Source organism: Salvelinus sp. IW2-2015, unplaced genomic scaffold (assembly GCF_002910315.2).
Source record: "Salvelinus sp. IW2-2015 unplaced genomic scaffold, ASM291031v2 Un_scaffold1710, whole genome shotgun sequence".
NCBI classification, from domain to species: domain Eukaryota; kingdom Metazoa; phylum Chordata; class Actinopteri; order Salmoniformes; family Salmonidae; genus Salvelinus; species Salvelinus sp. IW2-2015.
The window spans coordinates 53,720-74,958 of record NW_019943100.1 but is presented as its reverse complement, the minus strand read 5'-3'; the positions used below and the strand labels follow the sequence as shown (position 1 = coordinate 74,958).

The 21,239-nt window shown below is 40.7% G+C and overlaps 1 long non-coding RNA gene across 1 annotated transcript in view; it reads right to left on the bottom strand.

The window, feature by feature from the left end:
- Positions 1 to 1,236, bottom strand: part of LOC139024624 (uncharacterized) — a 6,916-nt gene extending 5,680 nt beyond the window's left edge. Inside the window, exons 1-2 of the long non-coding RNA XR_011475959.1 lie at positions 583 to 1,236; positions 287 to 548 (exon numbers count right to left, since the gene is read on the bottom strand). This is a non-coding gene — a long non-coding RNA (uncharacterized lncRNA). The remainder of the gene's footprint in view (positions 1 to 286; positions 549 to 582) is intronic.
- Between the last annotated feature and the right edge of the window lie 20,003 nt (positions 1,237 to 21,239).

Here is a 21,239-nt window from a genome sequence, read left to right as displayed (position 1 = left end):
TGAACCATAAGTTCTGACTAGCTGACGCCGCGAGCAGTGTGGTGCAATAATTGAATAACATGGATTTCTAAATTTATTTGCGACGCTCGCGCACGCGACGTATTCGTCTGGTCAGCATGTTACTCTAATCCGAAACCGCAAAGAGACATTTGCATGCAAGATTATAGAGTGTCAATTCACATACACTGCGTAGCGTATGACAACTTAATAAGTATCCAAAATAAAACTGTTGTATTTGTTATGTTCACTATTTGTTAATTATTGTTGTGTGTTTCTTTTGACTCACCTTATATGTCCTACGGGAGCCACCATACCTACCTGCTGTTATGTTGGCTCATGAACGCGAGAAGAGTTGTAGCTAATACAACRTAGCAGTTTATAAAGAATTTAGCTCGTCTCGTTCCTTCAACACAACAGTACAGAGTTCCTGGAGTTTCCCAGCCGTAGCCTCTCTAGGCTATATGCCTGTGCTCGAAATAACAAAGCTAGGCATAACGTTATTGTTTTTAAATATGTATTATTGGCACTGGTAGCTAAACGTATCAACACTAAATAGACACTTTAACTACTCACTTTACCAACATTGATTCGCGCAAACGCAAGAGAAAAATAAGACTTGCTTTCTAATTTGAAGCGCATGAAGGCGTTCACSGTGACTCTGTTTTTTCTCATTCACTGCCGTGCATTCTAATTCCAGCGTGTTGACGCGTAAAAAAAACAAACACTTTGTTTGATTTTGGGCTTTACTCTCTCACCACATGGTCACATTTCTGGGCRTATCATCTCCTCACTGGAAGAGTCACTGCTTTGGCTCAACAACACAATACTATAAATGTACACAAACACTTTGGACCCGAACAAATTGTTTTTCCAGTTCTTTAGGATTTAAATAAAGTAGCCTACCTGGGGGCTAGTAACTCCAGTTAGTCACAGGTACGCAATGGCTTCAGAGAAAACACATTTTCCTATATTTGTTTACTGTTTATACTTCTGTTTGATATTTTCAACATTAAATCAAATTGTCAATGTCACGTGATCCATAACCCTGTTGTTTCACTCCACTTACTGGTAGCCTTCCCTTAGCCATCTGATCTGCCCATCCCTGAATGTCTTACAGCATCCTAAACAGCACCCTGTTCTCTATATAGTGCAGGGTCCATTGGGCTCTTGTCAAAAGTAATTTGTAAAGGGATTAGGGTGATATTTGGAACGCATCCTGTGTTTCTGTCCGCAAACCCTCAGTTGCACGTTAGGCATCTGTTCTATCTCCAATCAGATCATCCGCCAATCAAAACATATTCTATATCTCTCTCTCTCTCTCTCTCTCTCTCTCTCTCTCTCTTCTCTCTCTCTTACTCCTTCTCCTCTCATTCTCTTCTCTCTCTCTCCTCTCCATCTCCTCTCTCTCTCTCTCTCTCTCTCTCTCTCTCTCATTGGCCTATCTGCCTCTTCTCTCTCTCCTTCTCTCCTCTTCATCTCTCTCTCTCTTCTCCTCTCTCTCTCTCCTCTCCTCTTCTCTCTCTCTCTCTCTCTCTCTCCTCCTCTAGCTCTCTCTCTCCTCTCTTCTCCTCTCTCCTTCTCTCTCTCTCTCTCCTCTCTCCCTCCTACTCCTTCTTTTCATCCTTCTCCTCTCTCGTCTCTTTTCTCTCTCTCTCTCTCCTCTCTCTCTCCTTCTCTTCTCTTCTCTCTCTCTCTCTCTCTCCTCTTCTCTCTCTCTCTCTCTCTCTTCTCTTCTCTCTCTCTCTCGTCTCTCTCTCTCCTCTCTCTCTCTCTCTTCTCTCTACTCTTCTCTCTCCTTCTCTCTCTCTCTCTTCTCTCTCTTCTCTCTTCCTCTCTCTCTTCTTCTCTCTCTTCCTCTCTCTCTCTCTCTCTCTCTCTCTCTCTCTCTCTCTCTCTCTCTCAAATCTCGTAACGGCGGAAGCTTTGGTTGGGAAGATGTTGTTCGTCTGCTAATGTCTGGGGCTACGTTGACCGTCCGGTTATTTTCCGCCTTTAAATTGAAGGGATTTGAGAGGAGGGATGAGAGATGGGAGCGGATGAGGAGTGGAGGAGCAGAGCTGAGCGAGGGGGGGTCCTTCCACTGAGGGCATCCAGGGAGAAACAGTAGAGAGAGAGAGGGGATGGAGTTAAAGGGGGGGGGGTAGAGAGAGAGGACAGAGAGAGGGCGGAGATAAAGAGAGAGGGGAGAGAGCGAGAGAAGGGAAAACACACATCTTCAGTTTACAGCCTAATGCTCCTCTGTTTTCTGAGAAGAGCGAGGAAGTATACTGTCCAATCATCCTCACAGGACAAATTAGAACACAGAGTATCGCCTCAAACATCTGACCTCATATTAGTACAGAAGATTCCCCTTTCTATCTTGTTGTTTTATTTCCCCTTTTTATTTCCAGGAAATTACAGCAGATTCTTCCTTGTTTTGAACCATTACTTAAAGTGTTTATCTGACTTTCATAAAACACCTCACAGGATTACAGGGAATCATGGGTAAAATAATCTCTCTTGAAAAGTTAGTTATTCAATAAGTCTGTTTGACCCGAACAAACAGAGCAACAGTACAGACTAACCGAATAGGATACCACACACACACACACACACACCAACATGATTTATATGGTTGGTCCTGTTGTCTCAGATGGAGACTGGACAAAATTCTGAACATACTGACCCAAATATTCTGCTGGTTTACTTCCTGATAAATTACAACGGAGTTAATAAATCCCCAAAGAAACAAAGAAGTTATTGTTGGGTTATTACTGTGTAATTACCGTAGAATTTACCGTATTATTATTTATTTATTACAGTGYATAAATGTGAAGCACTTTTCTCTGTTAAGAGAAAATATTGTGTTGTTTTCGAGGGGTGAGGGTCATAATGTCCTGAGGAAACCAAAATTGAAATTTAATTCCCGGCAAATCTTTTTAGTGTAGCTGGGGGCATAACAGAGCCAGGATGAAGGGCCACTCCTATGTAATGCTAGGTAGGGGAAACACTGTATTGTCAGTCACCTTACTATTGACCTCCCATTGATAAAGGCGGCCATTGTGAATGCTGTCTATTACAGGACCTTCAGAAAGTATTCACACCCCTGGACTTATTCCACATTTTGTTGTGTTACAGCCTGAATTCAAAATGAATTCAATTGACCCATCCCCCCCCCATCCCCCTCTTACCCATCTACACACAATACCCCATAATGACAAAGTGAAAGCATGTTTGGGGAAATTTTAGAAAAATGTATTGAAAATGAAATACAGAAATCTCATTTAAATAAGTATTCACACTCCTGAGTCAATACATGTTAGAATCACCTTTGGCAGTGATTACAGCTGTGAGTCTTTCTGGGCAAGTCTCTGAAGAGCGTTGCCCACCTGGATTGTAAAATATTTGCACACTATTCTTTTCAAAATTCTTCAAGCTCTGTCAAGTTGGTTGTTGATCATTGCTAGACAGCCATTTTCAAGTCTTGCCATATGTTTTCAAGATTATTTAAGTTAAAACTGTAACTCAGCCACTCCGGAACATTCACTGTCTTCTTGGTAAGCAACTCCAGGGTTATTGTCCTGCTGTAAGGTGAATTTATGTCTCTGTGTCTGTTGGAAAGCAAACTGAACCAGGTTTTCCTCTAGGATTGTTCCTGTGCTTAGCTCCATTCTGGTAATTATTTTTGACCTGAAAAACTCATCAATCCTTAATGATTACAAGCATACCCATAACACGATGCAGTCACCACTATGCTTGAAAACATGGAGAGTGGTACTCAGTAATGTGTTATATTTGATTTGCCCCAAACATAATGCTTTGCATTCAGGACAAAAAGTGATTTGCTTTGCCACATTTTTGGCAGGATTACCTAATGCCTTTTAAACAAACAGGATGCATGTTTTGGATTTTTTTCCAATTCTGTACAGGCTTCCTTCTTTTCACTCTGTCAATTAGGTTAGTATTGTGGAGTAACTACAATGTGGTTGATCCATCCTCAGTTTTCTGCTATCACAGCCATTCAACTCTGTAATTGTGTTAAAGTCACCATTGGCCTCATGGTGAAATCCCTGAGCGGTTTCCTTCCTCTCCGGCAACTGAGTTAGGAAGGACACCTGTATCTTTGTAGTGACTGGATGTATTTATACACCATCAAAAGTGTAATTAATAACTTCACCATGCTCAAAGGGATATTCAATGTCTGCTTTTTACKATTTTTACCCATCTACCAATAGGTGCCCTTCTTTGTGAGGCATTGGAAAACATCCCTGGTCTTTGTGGTTGAATCTGTGTTTGAAATTCACTGCTCGACTGAAGGACCTTACATATAATTATATGTGTGGGGTACAGAGTTGAGGTAGTCATTCAAAAATGTAGGCTTGCCATAACAAAGAGGTTGAATACTTATTGACTCAAAACATTTAAGCTTTTCATTTTTTATTAATTTGTAAACATTTCTAAAAACAGGATTCCACTAATGAAATTATGGGGGTAATTGTGTGTAGGCCAGTGATAAAATAAATAAAAAAAATCTCAATTTAATCCATGTTAAATTCAGACTGTAACACAACTAAATGTGGAAAAAGTCAAGGGGTATGAAAACATTCTGAAGGCACCGTATGTGTCAGAGTGAAACCAAAAGACAACATCTAGACCTCGTTTACTCTACTGGGAGCTAGCCAGGAACCATGCAATCATGGAGATTACAGAGGAACAGGATGGTATGGGAGGTGTGTTATAGCACCAGGTCTTACGATACATTGAGAAATCTAATGGTGTGTTATAGCTGTTCAGGTCTTACGATACATTGAGTAATCTAACAGTGTGTTATAGCACCAGGTAGTATGATACATTGAGTAATCTAACAGCTGTTTTGTGTGTACTATTCTTCTTGACAGAAAAACAATGTTTTGCTGTGAATTATGGTTGCAGTAGTGGGGAGGGAGGTTATAGCAGACTCTGTATGTATGTTACGCCGCCCGTCCCGTCTGTGTACAATTCTGCCAGCCGGTATTCCACTCAGCTTGCTCAAACTGGGTCATGCCAGTTTCTCAGCAGCACATTGCCCTGTCTCATCATGTATGGTCATATGTGGGATCAATTCCTTTTCATGAATTGTGGTGTAATAAAAARTGTGTATGATTTTGGAAACCATAATGTTTTTTTGTCCTGGTGATTCGTAAATAACCTGGTGTCGTAGGAAGAGAGGAAGTTAGTGGGCATATTTACCATACTTACATGGTTAGTCAGTCCTTCCTGTCTGTTGATACTCTCTCTCTCTCTGTCTTCTCGCTCCAAAATCATCTCAAATTAATACAGTAAACTATGSACCAACATGGATTAACTCTTAAACTGGATTAAATCAAGGTTAATCTATTAATCTTGTTGCACCAAATTTTAAACCTAGTTTTAAATGAATCCTAGTTKAATGAAATCCTTCCTCTAATCTAAGTTTAGTGTAACGCTCGTCGTTGGAATGAGGTGAGGACCAAAGCGCAGCGTGGTAAGTGTTCATCATTATATTRATTAAACAGAGAACACTAAARAAAATAACAAAGGAGAACGAAACGCAACAGTTCTGTKAGGTGACATCCACTACACAGAAAATAATCACCCACKAAACACAATGAAAAACAGGCTACCTAAATATGGCTCCCAATCAGAGACAACGACTGACACCTGCCTCTGATTGAGAACCATACTAGGCCAAACACATAGAAAAGGACAATAGAACAAAACATAGAAAAAACAACATAGAATGCCCACCCCAACTCACGCTCTGACCAAACTAAAAATAAAGACATAAAAAAGGAACTAAGGTCAGAACGTGACATTTAGTTTTCACTTTAAAATCTAGATTCATTGTAAGCCTGTTGCTCAATGAATTTATTTTTATTTTTATATATATCAATTTATATTGGAGATGAATTCTAAACTGCCACTTGAGGTGGTTTAACTGATAAAATGGCAGCATATCTACTGTGGAGACCAACATGAGTTCCTCAGAGAATAATTACAAACCGGTTGAATCCTGTTGAGTTTTATAATAACTAACTCATTATTAGTAGGCTATTTACGTTCCCATTTTGTACAACAATTGATTTGGGGCTTATGATATGCCCAGCCTTGATACGAATGATGATGTTATGCAACATGCTGTAACGGGCCTGATAACGGTAACGTTGTAGTGAAATAGCATTAACGTTAGTTTTAACGTGCATGATAGGCATTGATATTTACCAGTTTATTTATGCTTGCTAAATATTGGTGGGTCAAGTTGTCCGTCGTCATCATAGGGGTTATGGAGAGGGGCAAACTGCTGGGGAATCATCTCGCATATCTTCTGGGTGATAGGATCAATTCCCTTGGACGGAGGCCCGCCTCTGGCTCCGGTCTGAAATAGTCTCTGCCTCTCGTCTGCCGCATCTTTTTTGGCATTACATTTTTTCCCAGCACGCTTTCATCCGATTTGGGTCCCTTTCCTCTTTAATCCTTGTCGATCCATTATATTTGTCGCATAAAACGGCCCAGGTGTCTTCCGTCTTTTTGACAGTCATGTCTTTTTATCATTTTTTATCCTTCAGTACGTTACTAAATTCCTCCATCAGTTCCGACATTTGTTTTTTTTCCCATTAGTGGATAAATTTGAACTTCTTTGACGTGCCATGATCAGGTGGCTAGCGGACAAATAATAAATGGCAAAATAACGTTAAGTAATCACAATAATAAATAATGTATGCTAGCTAGCTTGGTTTTTTAAACTAGCTAACTACAGCAGCTAACGTTAGCTAACTAATTTGTTTTCTGTCTAGTACTGGTAAATAACGGATTTTATTTCAAAATCAGCCAACCCGTGAGAACCTTTACCCCTGGAGTTTCAGTAGTTCTAACGTCACATTGTTATTATTTTATCCAAGGAACAGCAACTTTGTGGCCTCATTTGTCAAGTAGGCTAGCTACTTCGTGTCAACTCACGAAATACCTAATGTATTGGTGTAACATGTCACTAATCATAGTTTATAACCGTTAATCATAGATGTACTGATCTAGATTTAAAATGAAGTGGTGTAACACATCTCTGATTATTTATAAACCTAGATTTTACAAAACCTAGATTGGATTCTAATCCTAGATGTATTTAAACCATGTTGGTTGCAACCCATCCTATGACTAAACTATTTAAATCCATAATTTAAAAAACGGTAACCTTTCAGTAAAAAAAWTTAAAAAACTGATCTCAAATCCAAGCACTGCCAGTCTCTATTCATATTGAGGACATCCCCTGTGCCAATAAGGAACGTATCCTCCAGACCCCTCTGCAGCGTTTAACTCCCATGGAGAGATCAACAATGTTTGGCTGCATGCCAAACGGCTCCCTATTCACTTTATCCTGCATTAGGGCGCTGGTCAAAAGTAGTGCACTATATAGGGAACCATTTGGGAGGGCACTATTTGTCTTGGCAGTAAAACCAGCGAGTCAGCAGCATTCCTGCCAGCCTCCATTACGTAATCGGTGGAGTGAGGTCTTTGGCTGGAGTGTTGTTTTCTTACCTTTGACATGGCCCCTGCTAAAGTAAAATCACTCTACTCACTCACTTCCAGGTTGAACCCTTTTTTTTAGGGTTCCGTGTAGAACCCTGTGTGGAAAGGAACCCAAAAGGGTTCTACATGGAACCGGAAGGGTTRTTCAAAGGGTATCCCTATGGGGACAGCCGGAAGAACCCTTTTAGAATTTTTTTCTTGATGACTGTATGTAGGGACAACAGTAGTGCACTATGTAGGGAATGGGGTTCCATTTGGGACACATGATGGCAGAGCTGATTAGAAGAAGTAGGAAGTGGAAAGCCATCCATCACCATGACACCATCATCTCGTTATGGTGCAGCAAAAAAAAGTGAAGAATGTGCAGGATATTACAGAACACAACATGGGAACCCCAGTCCCATTCAAAATCATGTACCCTAACCCTAACCTTAACCCAAAAACCTAACCTTAACCCTAACCCCAGCTCCTAACCCTAAAACTAACCCCTAGCTCCTAACCTTAACCCTAATTATAACCTTAACCCTAAACCCCCCTTGATCACATCTTTACTAATGCTRCAGAAATTTYCTTGAAAACATTACCCAGATCCATTTGATGTAGTGATCACAATATAGTAGCCATATCTAGGAAAACCAAAGTTCCAAAGGTTGGGCCTAATATATTGTATAAGAGGTCATACAATACGTTTTGTAGTGATTCCTATGTTGTTGATGTAAATAATGTGTTGGTCTGTGGTGTGTAATGAGGAGAAGACACTGCACTTGACACATTTATGAAATTGCTTATTCCAGTTACTAATAAGCACGCACCCATAAAAAAAAAAGACTGTAAAAACAGTTAAATCCCCGTAGATTGATGAGGAATTAAAAAATGGTATGGTTTAGAGGGATGAGGCAAAAGGAATGGCAAATAAGTCTGGCTGCACAACCGATTGGCAAACGTATTGCAAATGAAGAAATCATGTGACTTAACTGAATAAAAAGAAAAAAACTACACTATGAAACAAAGATAAATTACATAAAGAATTACAGTAGAAAGCTTTGGAGCACCTTACATTACATTTTGGGGAAAAACGCAATCTCAGCTCCATCATCTATTGAATCAGATGGCTCATTCATCACATAACCAACTGATATTGCTAACAACTTTAATGATTTTTCCATTGGCAAGATTAGCAAATTTAGGCATGACATCTCAACAACAAACACTGACACTACACATCCAAGTATATCTGACCAAATTATGAAAGACAAGCATTGTATGAAGCCATGAAGTGCTTTGAAAGGCTGGTCATGGCTCACATCAACACCATCATGCCTGAAACCCCCCCTGATCCTTAACACTGGGGCCCCTCAGGGGTGCGTGCTTAGTCCCCTCCTGTACTCCCTGCTCACCCATGACAGCGTGGCCAAGCACGACTCCAACATCATCATTAAGTTTGCTGATGACACAACAGTGGTAGGCCTGATCACCGACAACGATGAGACAGCCAATTAGGGAGGTCAGAGACCTGGCAGTGTGGTGCCAGGACAACAATCTCTCCCTCAATGTGAGCAAGACGAAGGAACTGATCGTGGACTATAGGAAAAGGAGGGCCCAACAGGCCCCCATTAACATCGACAGGGCTGAAGTGGAGCGGTTCGAGAGTTTCAAGTTCCTTGGTGTCCACATCACCAACAAACTATAATGGTCCAAACATACCAAGACAGTTGTGAAGAGAATACAACAAAACCTATTCCCCCTCAGGAGACTGAAAACCTTTGACATGGGTCCCCAGATCCTCAAAAGGTTATACAGCTGTACCATCGAGAGCATCCTGACTGGTTGCATCACCACCTGGTATGGCAACTGCTCGGCATCTGACCGTAAGGCGCTACAGAAGGTAGTGCGTACGGCCCAGTACATCACTGGGGGCCAAGTTTCCTGACATCCAGAACCTTATACTAGGCGGTGTCAGAGGAAGGCCCAAAAAATTGTCAAAGACTCCAATCACCCAAGTCATGAGACTGTCTCTCTGCTACCACACGGCAAGCGGTACCGAGAGCGCCAAGTCTGGAACAAAACAGGCTCCTTAACATTCTATCCCTCAAGCCATAAAGCCTGGCTGTAACATTAATTCCAAATGGGCCACCCGGACTATTTACATTCCGGACCCCCTCCCCCCCCCCCCCCCACTTTGTTTTGTACACTGCTGCTACTCCCGCTGTTTATTATCTATGCATAGTCATTTACCCCCTACCTACATGTACAAATTACCTCACAACCCTGTACCCCCGGCATTGACTCGGTACCGTACCCCATGTATATAGTCTCATTATTGTTATGTAATTTTCTTTGTATTCTTTTTGATTTTATTTGATGTTTTTGATAATTACACTAGAGGTCAACGTTATGATTTTTCAACGCCGATGATTAATTACTGATTAATTGGAGGACCAAAAAAAAACGATAACGATTAATCGGACGATTTTATATATATATATATATATTATATATATATTATATATTATATAATATATACTGTATATATATAATTTGGAATAATGACAATTACAACAATACTGAATGAACATTTATTTTTACATTATATAATCACTAAAGTAAAAATCTATTTAGTCTCAAATAAATAATGAAACATGTTCAATTTGGTTTTAAACAATGCCAAACACAGTTTGGAGAAGAAAGTAAAGTGCAATATGTGCCATGTAAAAAAGCTAACATTTAAGTTCCTTGCTCATGTAACAGTTTACCTTTAACGTCCGTCCCCTCGCCCCGACCCCTCGCACACATCAACAACAGTCACCCACGAAGCATCGTTACCCATCGTTCCAACAAAGGCCGCGGCCCTTGCAGAGCAAGAGGAACCACTACTTCTATGTCTCAGAGCAAGGTGACGTCAACGATTGAAAGGCTATTAGCGCCCACCACCGCTAACTAGCTAACCATTTCACATCCGTTACACTCAGAACATGAGAACATATGAAAGCTGGTGGTTCCTTTTAACATGAGTCTTCAATATTCCCAGTTAAGAAGTTTTAGGTTGTAGTTATTATAGGACTATTTCTCTCTATACCATTTGTATTTCATATACCTTTGACTACTGGATGTTCTTATAGGCACTATAGTACTATAGCCTAATCTCGGGAGTTGATAGGCTTGAAGTCATAAACAGCGCTGTGCTTCAAGCATTGCAAAGAGCTGCTGGCAAACGCAGGAAAGTGCTGTTTGAATGAATGCTTACGAGCCTGCTGCTGCCTACCGCCGCTCAGTCAGACTGCTCTATCAAATCATAGACTTAATTATAACATAATAAACACACAGAATTACGAGCCTTAGGTCATTAATATGGTCAAATCATGAAACTATCATTTTGAAAACAAAACGTTTATTCTTTCAAGTGAAATACGGAACCGTTACGTATTTTATCGAACGGGTGGCATCCATAAGTCTAAATATTCCTGTTACATTGCACAACCTTCAACGTTATGTCATAATTATGTAAAATTCTGGCAAATGAATTACGGTCTTTGTTAGGAAGAAATGGTCTTCACACAGTTCGCAACGAGCCACGCGGCCCAAACTACTGCATATACCCCGACTCTGCTTGCACAGAACGCAAGAGAAGTGACACAATTTCCCTAGTTAAAAGAAATTCATGTTAGCAGGCAATATTAACTAAATATGCAGGTTTGAAAAAAATATCCTTGTGTATTGATTTTAAGAAAGGCATTGATGTTTATGGTTAGGTACATTTATGCAACAGTTGTGCTTTTTCGCTAATGCGCTTGTTAAATCATCACCCGTTTGGCAAAGTAGGCTGTGATTCGATGATAAATTAACAGGCACCGTATTGATTATTTCCAATGCAGGACAAGCAAGTTAAACTAGTAGTATCATCAACCGTGTGTAGTTAACTAGGGATTATGTTAAGATTGATTGTTTTTTGTAAGATAAGTTTAATGCTAGCTAGCAACTTACCTTGGCGCCTTGCTGCACTCGCGTAACAGGTAGTCAGCCTGCCACGCAGTCTCCTCGTGGATTGCAATGTAATCAGCCATAATCGGCGTCTAAAAATGCTGATTACCGATTGTTATGTAAACTTGAAATCGGTCCAAATTAAATCGGCCATGTTCTTTAATGGAAACCTCTCCAACATAATCCAGGTAGAATCAGGCATTCCCCAGGGAAGCTGTCTAGGCCCATTACTTTTTCAATCTTTACTAATGACATGCCACTGGCTTTGAGTAAATCCAGAGTGTCTATGTATGCAGATGACTCAACACTATACATGTTAGCTACTACAGCGACTGAAATGACTGCAACACTTAAAGAGTTGCAGTTAGTTTCAGAGTGGGTGGCAAGGAATAAMTTAGTCCTAAATATTTCTAAAACTAAAAGCATTGTATTTGGGACAAATCATTCACTAAACGCTAAACCGCAACTAAATCTTGTAATKAATAATTTSGAAATTTAGCAAGTTGAGGTGACTAAACTGCTTGGAGTAACCCTGGATTGTAAACTGTCTTGGTCAAAACATATGATACATGTGACACAACAGTAGCTAAGATGGGGAGAAGTCTGTCCATAATAAAGCACTGCTCTGCCTTCTTAACAACACTATCAACAAGGCAGGTCCTTCAGGCCCTAGTTTCTACCTTATTAACAGCACTGTCAACAAGGCAGGTCCTACAGGCCCTAGTCTCTACCTTCTTAACAGCACTGTCAACAAGGCAGGTCCTACAGGCCCTAGATTCTACCTTCTTAACAGCATTGTCAACAAGGCAGGTCCTACAGGCCCTAGTTTTGTCCCACCTGGACTACTGTTCAATCGTGTGGTCAGGTGCCACAAAAAAAGGCCTTAGGAAAATTGCAATTGGCTCAGAACAGGGCAGCACGGCTGGCCATTGGATGTACACAGAGAGCTAATATTAATAATATGCATGTCAATCTCTCCTGGCTCAAAGTGAAGGAGAGATTGATTTCATCACTACTTGTATTTATGAGAAGTATTGACATGTTGAATACACCAAGCTGTCTGTTTGAACTACTGGCGCACAACTCGGACACCCATGCTTACCCCACAAGGCATGCCACCAGAGGTCTCTTCACAGTCCCCAAGTCCAGAACAGACTATGGTAGGTGCACAGTACCACATAGAGCCATGACTACATGGAACTCTATTCCACATCAAGTAACTGATGCAAACAGTAGAATCAGATTTAAATAACAGATAAAAATACACCACATGTACCAGCAGGGACTGTGAAGCAACACAAACATAGGCACAGACACACACACGATAACATACYCACTATACACACACTTAGATTTTGTACTGTAGATATGTGGTAGTGGTGGCGTAGGGGCCTGAGGGCACACAGTGTGTAGTGAAATCAGTCAATGTATTGTAATGTTTTTTTTTTTATTGTATAAACTGCTTTAATTTTTGCTGGACCCCAGGAGCAGCAGCTAATGGGGATCCATAATAAATACAACTACACACACACACACACACACACACACACACACACACACCACACACACCACACCACACACACGACTCCATCGACTCGACGGGTTAAATAGAAATGAGCTATTTAAAAAAACGATGCTGTTGCTAAGAACAGACCATTTACAGACTCTAATACGCATAAGTCATTGGCTGTCGTGTCACCCTATCATAATAGGCCATAGGCAAGGCCATTAACTCCCTCTTGTCAAAATGCTTTTAAAACTCACGTTATTGTATTTCAAATGACACCTAAAGTTAGGTGTGTCCTGCCTCTTTACAGGCCTACTGTATAACATGGGAGGTTGTTTTGTTTATAAGGCCAACGTGAACACACCTTGCAGGTGGCTGCGTGTGATACTACAGCGTGACATTTGACCTCCAGCTGAAAAGGTGTGCAGTGATATGACCCCAGAGAAGATCTTACGTACACTGCAGTTATGTAATAAAGCAAAACAAGTGGCACAGTGCACATGGAAATATGATACAGTAGACTGTTCGCCTACCTACATTATTAACCAGACAGAGCTATAGTGCTAATACTAAAACATACATGGTTTGCCATTACAAACTCACTAACTGATTAACATTATAGAACATGTATTAAACTAAATCAATAACTATAATCATTTTGATAAACAATATTGTTATTCTGACTTGAGTGAATCATTCCAATCTCCATTGACATGTTTATGTGACTATAGTAGGCCTTTACCGGTTGTGCACTAGCTTCCARGATGCTCTACAGTAAAGTGACAGAATGACAGATGGGTTATTACGTAACAAGACCAACAGTCCAGAATCGGTTTGCTCCTTTTTTTAAATGGCACGACAAAAACTGTTGAGGTCGGCTAAGGCATAGGTTGTTGTTAAAAATGCTTCCAACGCTGCTATTTTATCAAAGCTTTAGGGATAGATAGATAGAGAGTTGGGTCAAAATATGTTTGCCCCTTTTAACTGTTAAGGTTGGTAAAATAGCATAGGCTTTTTTTTTGTGCCATTCTCAACGCTTAGGGATAGGGATAGGGAGTTATAGACTATAGATGGATAAAATAGTTTGCTCTCCAAGAGCAAGCAACAGCTCAGGTAGGTAGGCTACAAAGTAAGACTGTTGTGACACTTGTTAACCGAATAGGCTACTGAAAGCTGTTGCTATGCAATCACTGGCTAACCGAAGGTCAGTTTTCAACACAAAGTAGGCATCTGCCCTGGGGAGCAGACCATGACACCCTAGCTATTAAATAGTGTACCTAATTATCCATCCACGGGACAGTGCACATCAGCAATGCGGGTTTTGATTACATGTCTTCAGGACCGCCTGCGAGTCGAGACACACGTCCCATGCCCCCGCGCAAACCACGGCTCCCCTTTCTCCAAGCAGACATTAATCACCGATTCCCAGTCTAATCAAATGTCGTGGTCCATTTTTCATAGGCTACAATCATTCCTAGCCTAGAAAAGATCGTATATTATTTAATGTCAGATTACATTGCAATGATGTTGTTTTTTTGGCATCTTTTGGGGGAGAAACGTGAAAAGTTATTTAGAAACACTTTGAGGCGCATCGAATGATAGGCCTACAATATTGCACCATTCAAAGGCTCGTTTTATAAACACCGTATCATCACACCGCCTATCCATTATTAATATGGGGTCTGACCAGCGCACCAGCACTGCAGGGAGTGGCAAGGTTACTACGTATTCCACCTAATTCATAATAAACAAAGAAATACGTTACATTCATCCCGTTCTACATCATAGCGGTTTCTGGTTCGAAACGAGTGACATTGACATTACGCACATCACTATTATATTTATATTGATTATAGCGGCACCTTACCTCTCTCCAGCATGTTGTATTTGAAGTCCAGAATTAACAACTAGCTCCGCCCCTCGAACAGCAGACCAGCAGCAACCCTCGCACTGTTCTAAAACATATCTGTCCAATCAAAGCTTAGCTACAATGAGTCGCAAGATCCCACGGTTCGAGAAATGGTTTTAGCGAATGACGTTGCGGAGGAGATCCCGGTTGTAGAGCGCGCTTCCCGGTTATTCCAGTAGCAGCAGGAGTGTTGGGGAGGGAGGGGGTGCAACGACCCGCCTGCCTGCAGGAGGCACACTGCAGTGACATTGACCAATGGGATAACGCAGAAAAGGGTCCCTCTCCGATTCGTAAATATCCCAGCCTCATTACAGCACCAGTCTCATTCATTCCGTTTCAAATGMGTTAAACATTTGAGATTAAGTCATCCACAATTTCAGAAATGTAGCCTAACATTCTGCAATCAACCCGACAGGCTATAGCCTTAAAAGTTATATTTTATTCAACTAGGGAAGTCAGGTAAATTATTATAATTTACATATTTATTTAAGTTTAAGGCTTGTTTAACATGGGTGATCTTAATACTGTAACGACCCTGGGTTTATAAGCGCGGAAATCGACTCTGCCGTTCGAGCATGCTTTTGCGGCACAGTCGATAGCGCGCTGGACTTCGGGCTAGAAGGTCGAGGGTTCGAGACCTGCTCCCTGCTGTTTCATTACAATACATTTCCCAACACAGACATTTAAAGGTAACCTTCACAGCTAGACACTATTTTGAGTGTTTCCCAGTCTCCCTAAATAATTATGAGTGATGAGAGGTATTTAGGATTTTTTTTGTGTGCTGGGTGTGTTCAAACCATGACGTCAATGGTTGGTCTCTTTGCATCATTTTTTTCTTCCAGCATTAAGAWTGTAGCAAGTTACTTCTAAATACATTTCTTGAATATCACAATGAATGAATCCAGAATTTGGAAGTCAACACTATTTGGTTTCTGCTGCAGGTTCAAATCAACAACACAGGTTGTGGGTATACTAGGTATTCTACATTATACTACAACATCAGTACAACAATGTATATGTATTGTAGGCTAAAAGTTCCAGGCAGGTTCCGGAATGTTCTTCAGCTGGTGAACGTCATCTTGTGTTGGGGCAATGGCAACTGGTCTGGCAGAACTTCGTGAGCTGCATGACCTTGGACTCAGACTGAACACTTTAACTCTTGCCAGCCTCATGCAGTCCTTTTTCCTCATCCAAGTCAGATGATGTTGAGCTTGTTCCCGGCTGCTAGTTTTCAGCCAATGGGTCTACGGGATCTGCACTACTAAAACTGGTGTCAAGGTCAGCAGCAGGATTGGTCTGTATAGGACACACGCTAGTCAGTGATTAGCCAACATTTTACTACTTTGTCCCCATCAATAAAACACTCAAACAAAAAGGTACTATATCCACCCAGTCCCTTCATGTCAATCGATCATGCATACTAACCTTCACACACACACACACAATACCAACCCCCAACAGACAATCACCCATACCATCCCCTCCGTACTAAGTGACAGACATTTACTGAGGGGGGGTGGTCCAACTCAAGTTTATATATTTTTTTAAATGCACCCCCCTTCCAAAACGTAAAAAATAGTAAACAGTAATGTACTGTAAGTTTATAGAGTTATAAAGTAGCGTTCTTACGTCAACTAATGGCTCTAGTCAATGAGCCGCTGGCAACCCAGAGCGGAGCCTAGTTGCTAGGCAACTCACAGACTCAGGCTGCATGGAGCAGTGGGAGAGAGAGGGGCAGCTTAGCAACCAAACATTTTTTTCACAGTCTTTCGTTCCTGTTCTACTAATTTTCATATCAACTTTCTTTCGTTGTCCAGAAGCCAAACGCACCATCCTAGTCATATTAAACAACCCATCGTATTTGTTGCATATCTACATTTTCCTTCTTTCTAAGTTTCATGAAACGGCTCGCATTGTGCGTCTTTTAGAGCAGAGTTTTCCCGCAAATTGCATTTTGGCAAATGTTAAATGATCTATTCCATTCTCTGCTTCATTACAGTAGATAAGGAATTGTGTCTAGGATGGAAGAAATTATACACGGAGTGGACAAAACATTAAGAACACCTGCTTTTTCCATGACATAGATTGACCAGGTGAAAGCTATGATCCCTTATTGTTTTCACTTGTTAAATCCACTTCAATCCGTATAGATGAAATGGAGGAGACAGGATAAAGAAGGATTTCTAAGCATTGAGACATGGATTGTGTATGTGTGCTATTCAGAGGGTGAATGGGCAAGGCAAGATTTAAGTGCCTTTGAATGGGGTACGATAGTAGGTGCCAGGCACTCTGGTTTGAGTATGTCAAGAACTGCAACGCTGCTGGGTTTTTTCACACTCAACAGTTTCCTGTGTGGATCAAGAATGGTCCACCACCCAACTTGACAAAACTGTGGGAAGCATTGGAGTCTATATGGGCAAGCATATAGACTCTGTGTATAGTAAAAACTTAAAGAGTGAATGTAAACCAGGGGGAAAATGCACTGCCCTCCCCTGTGCCCAATAAAAAAAAATGTAACTCCCCAAAGCAAAAAACTTTGACAACCCTCCTCTACCCCAGAACATTCCTAACAGTCCCTAATAACTCAGAGTTTCTCCAAATMTAGACTTTATGCATAAACAACCAACTAAGCCTCCATAATATAGAGACAACTACAGTAGAAGTGGTAGCCGACTTATAAAACACACCAACTATGACAACAAGACACAAACTATGTTTATGCCTAGCTCCAATATATTTATTTGCTCATCATGGAGTCACAAGTTGATGCCACTGCGTATGTTGATGGGATCGGACTCTGTAAATATAAACACATACACCAGTCACGTTCAGTGATGCCAACAGACTACCCTGGTAACTTTTTTTTCAAACATCACCTAGCAACAAATGTAGCTACTTTAAAACATTTGTTTAGAACTTTTAGCAACTTTTGAAAAGTGACTCAAACATTAAAATGCACACATTTTCCCTCTAAATGACACAAAAACGATATTCTCTGTCACACAACTGTCACAACACACGTGCCTGGCTGCAATAGTGCATTGTGAGTGACGTCAGCAGCAGGCCAGCAGCAATTTCAGCAAATTGCAAATCATTGTTGGCTGACTGCAGCAGCWGTAGTACGGGTTCGACGAGCCAAKCCCAATGAATATAGAACTTACAACATCAATCAACATATAAAAAAGAAAGGAGGACCAAGGTACTCTTCATATAATTAATTAAAATGCCTTTATTAGTATGGCATGTTCAATAGAAACAAAGTTTTTTTTTTAAACCGACGCGTTTCGGCTGCATGGCCTTCATCAGGGCGTACAAAAAAAAAGAAAAAAGAATACAATGTCCTCTTTTAAACAGCTTTTCCAATTGGCCCTAATTGGAAGAGGGAGTGGTTACAAAATTGATTGGACACACCTAGTAAGCAATACTATACACATTAAAAGGTGAAATACTGTAGCTATGTTATCATAAAAATACAACTCCAAGCTAGAAGTATCAGAAGGCTTAGAAAGGTAGTTCTAACCTTAAATATGACTGGGAGAAGTGTCTAGAATAACACAGCAATATATTCCATAGTACACTAGAACACAGCAAAACATGAACAACAACAGTATAAACATAGCGGAGGGCAATTGAGCAAAATGTCCACTAGATGACAGCAAATGGACCCATCACGACCCTACAGGAAGGGTGAGAAATCCATATCGTCATTTAAACCAGGGTATTTAGTGGCCTGTAGTTTGTAAATCCAAAAACTTTCCCTTTGGTTTAACTGTTTAAGACGGTCCCATTTTCTAATAGAGGCCGGAATATGATCAATACCCATAGCTTGTAGGGAGGCAGGGTTGCCATGCTGTAGGGAATTGTAGTGCCTTGCCATGGGGTAGTTTTCATATCGCAATCAAAAGTGTACAGAAAAGAGTGGGAGTCTGTACCTGAACAAATGCCAAATCATATTTTTTGCCGAGATGGCCAGTCAATTTGAGTAACGTTAWTGTGTATTCTACGTAATGACGCAGTTTAACGTTTTCACCCAATGACATCCCAACTATCATTTAGCAACAAATCAACCTGCCTCTAGCAACTTACCCTGAAAATAAGTTGACAACACTGGTCACCTTCGTTTTTGCAGTAGTTGGTGATCTACAGTAGCTTGCTAACGGTCCGGTAGGGTGAAGCTAACGTTACAAAATCACATCGCCAGATAGCAGTTCTTTAATTACATGTATTTGCTTTGGAATGACTTGCGAGCGTTTTATGAACGCTAGCTAGCTAGATTTTGGTTTAGATTAATAAATGTAGTTTGCTAGTTAGCTTGACTTCTAAGTATCTATTGAAATGCTACCCCACCAGTCTGTGCGTGCCTGTAGTTTGCCCATCCGGGTACTGAGCACCACACCATGACTAAACTTTACAGTTGTTGTCTACACAATAATACAAATAAATAGTTATTCGTAAACTGATGTTCTGTGAACAACTGGCTGATCCAGTGAGTAATGTTAGCTACCTGTTTATTCCCAAAAACCTTATCGTTATTAGACAGAACGTCGCAACACTGCGCACCCGTGGGGAAATCAAACGTTTGGTTACTTAGGTTTCCCCATTAGCTCACAGCAAAAACTATACCTTTTTTTCAAACGCAATTGTATTGTTGTCTGCTTGTTTTTAGCCAATTATAAAACTATAACATGTCTACAGATTACTTTTCAACATTGCCTGCTCCCTAGTGTTCTCACTACTTAGAAAAATATATTGTAGGGCTTCCCTCATGGGTAAAAACTAGCTACCGACTGGAACATTTAAACTAGCCAAGAGGAACAACATAAAGAAACTGACTATACAGCTACAASTAGTGAGTGAAATTAAAKGGACTGTACTAAACAAGTTAAAAATACATATTATTTAACTAGGCATGTCAGTTATGAACACATTCTTATTTACAATAAGGAAGTATAGGACAAAACACACATCACGACAAGCGAGGCAACACTACATAAAGAGAGACCTAAGACAACAGCACASCATGACAACAACATGGTAGCAGCATAAAACGGGTACACACATTATTGCGCACAGACAACAGTACAAAGGTCAAGAAGGTAGAGACAATACATCACGTGAAACAGCCACAACTGTCAGTAAGAGTGTCTATGATTGAGTCTTTGAACTGTCTAGTCTGAGTGTTTGTTACAGCTCGTTCCAGTCGCTAGCTGCAGTGAACTGAAAAGAGGAGCGACCCAGGGATGTGTGTGCTTTGGGGACCTTTAACAGAATGTGACTGGCAGAACGGGTGTTGTACGTGGAGGTTGAGGGCGGTAGTAGATATCTCAGATAGGGTGAGTGATGCCTAAGAGGGTTTTATAAATAAGCATCAACCAGTGGGTCTTGTGACAGGTATACAGAGATGACCAGTTTACAGAGGAGTATAGAGTGCAGTGATGTGTTCTATGTGGCGCATTGGTGGCCAATCTGATGGCCGAATGGTAAAGAACCTCTAGCCGCTCGATAATGTAAAGGGTTGCGTCAATCGAATCTGGTATCAGGATAAAATGTGATTCAGAGTCACCGAATATACTTTAATTATATTTATTTAACACAAGTGGTAAATGCAATTTTCGTATATACGGGTTCACTGTATCACCACACAGGGTAAAGCAGAGAACTGACTGAAATAGTACAGAAATCTTCTTTTATACTGTGTCAGTGGTAGTTCCAACTTCAGAGATGGCCTGTCACAGTAGAGGCTTGACGTGGTTTAAACTTGCTAGCCTATCGGTGGTGCCCAGACTGGTCCCAGCCCCACAGCACTCAGGATTCAGATGTCCGGAATGGTGTTTGTGAAGATTGACCTGAGTTGTCGGTTTCTACACATTCCTCAGTTCCTGTTTTCTTGTTATTCAGCATTGTTTCTACACATTCCTCAGTTCCTGTTTTCTTGTTATTCAGCATTGTTTCTACACATTCCTCAGTTCCTGTTTTCTTGTTATTCAGCATTTTTCCATCTTGTCTCACCTTGTGGTTTGCACAGTCGACACCCTAGATTAGCAACAGCTTTTCTGCAGTCACGCTATGTTTTGTGATTAACATGTCCTACTTCTATAAGGCATATATTTTTGTTAAAAAGAGAACAAAACCATCCTTCACAATAACCCCCTTACCTGCCGATCTATAATTACGTCTCCGTAATCTAGCATGGGTAGGATGGTCATCTGAATCAGAGTTKGTTTGGCAGCTGGGGTGAAAGAGGAGCGATTACGATAGAGGAAACAAAGTCTAGATTTAACCTTAGTCTGCAGCTTTGATATGTGCTGAGAAAATGTCTTAGCT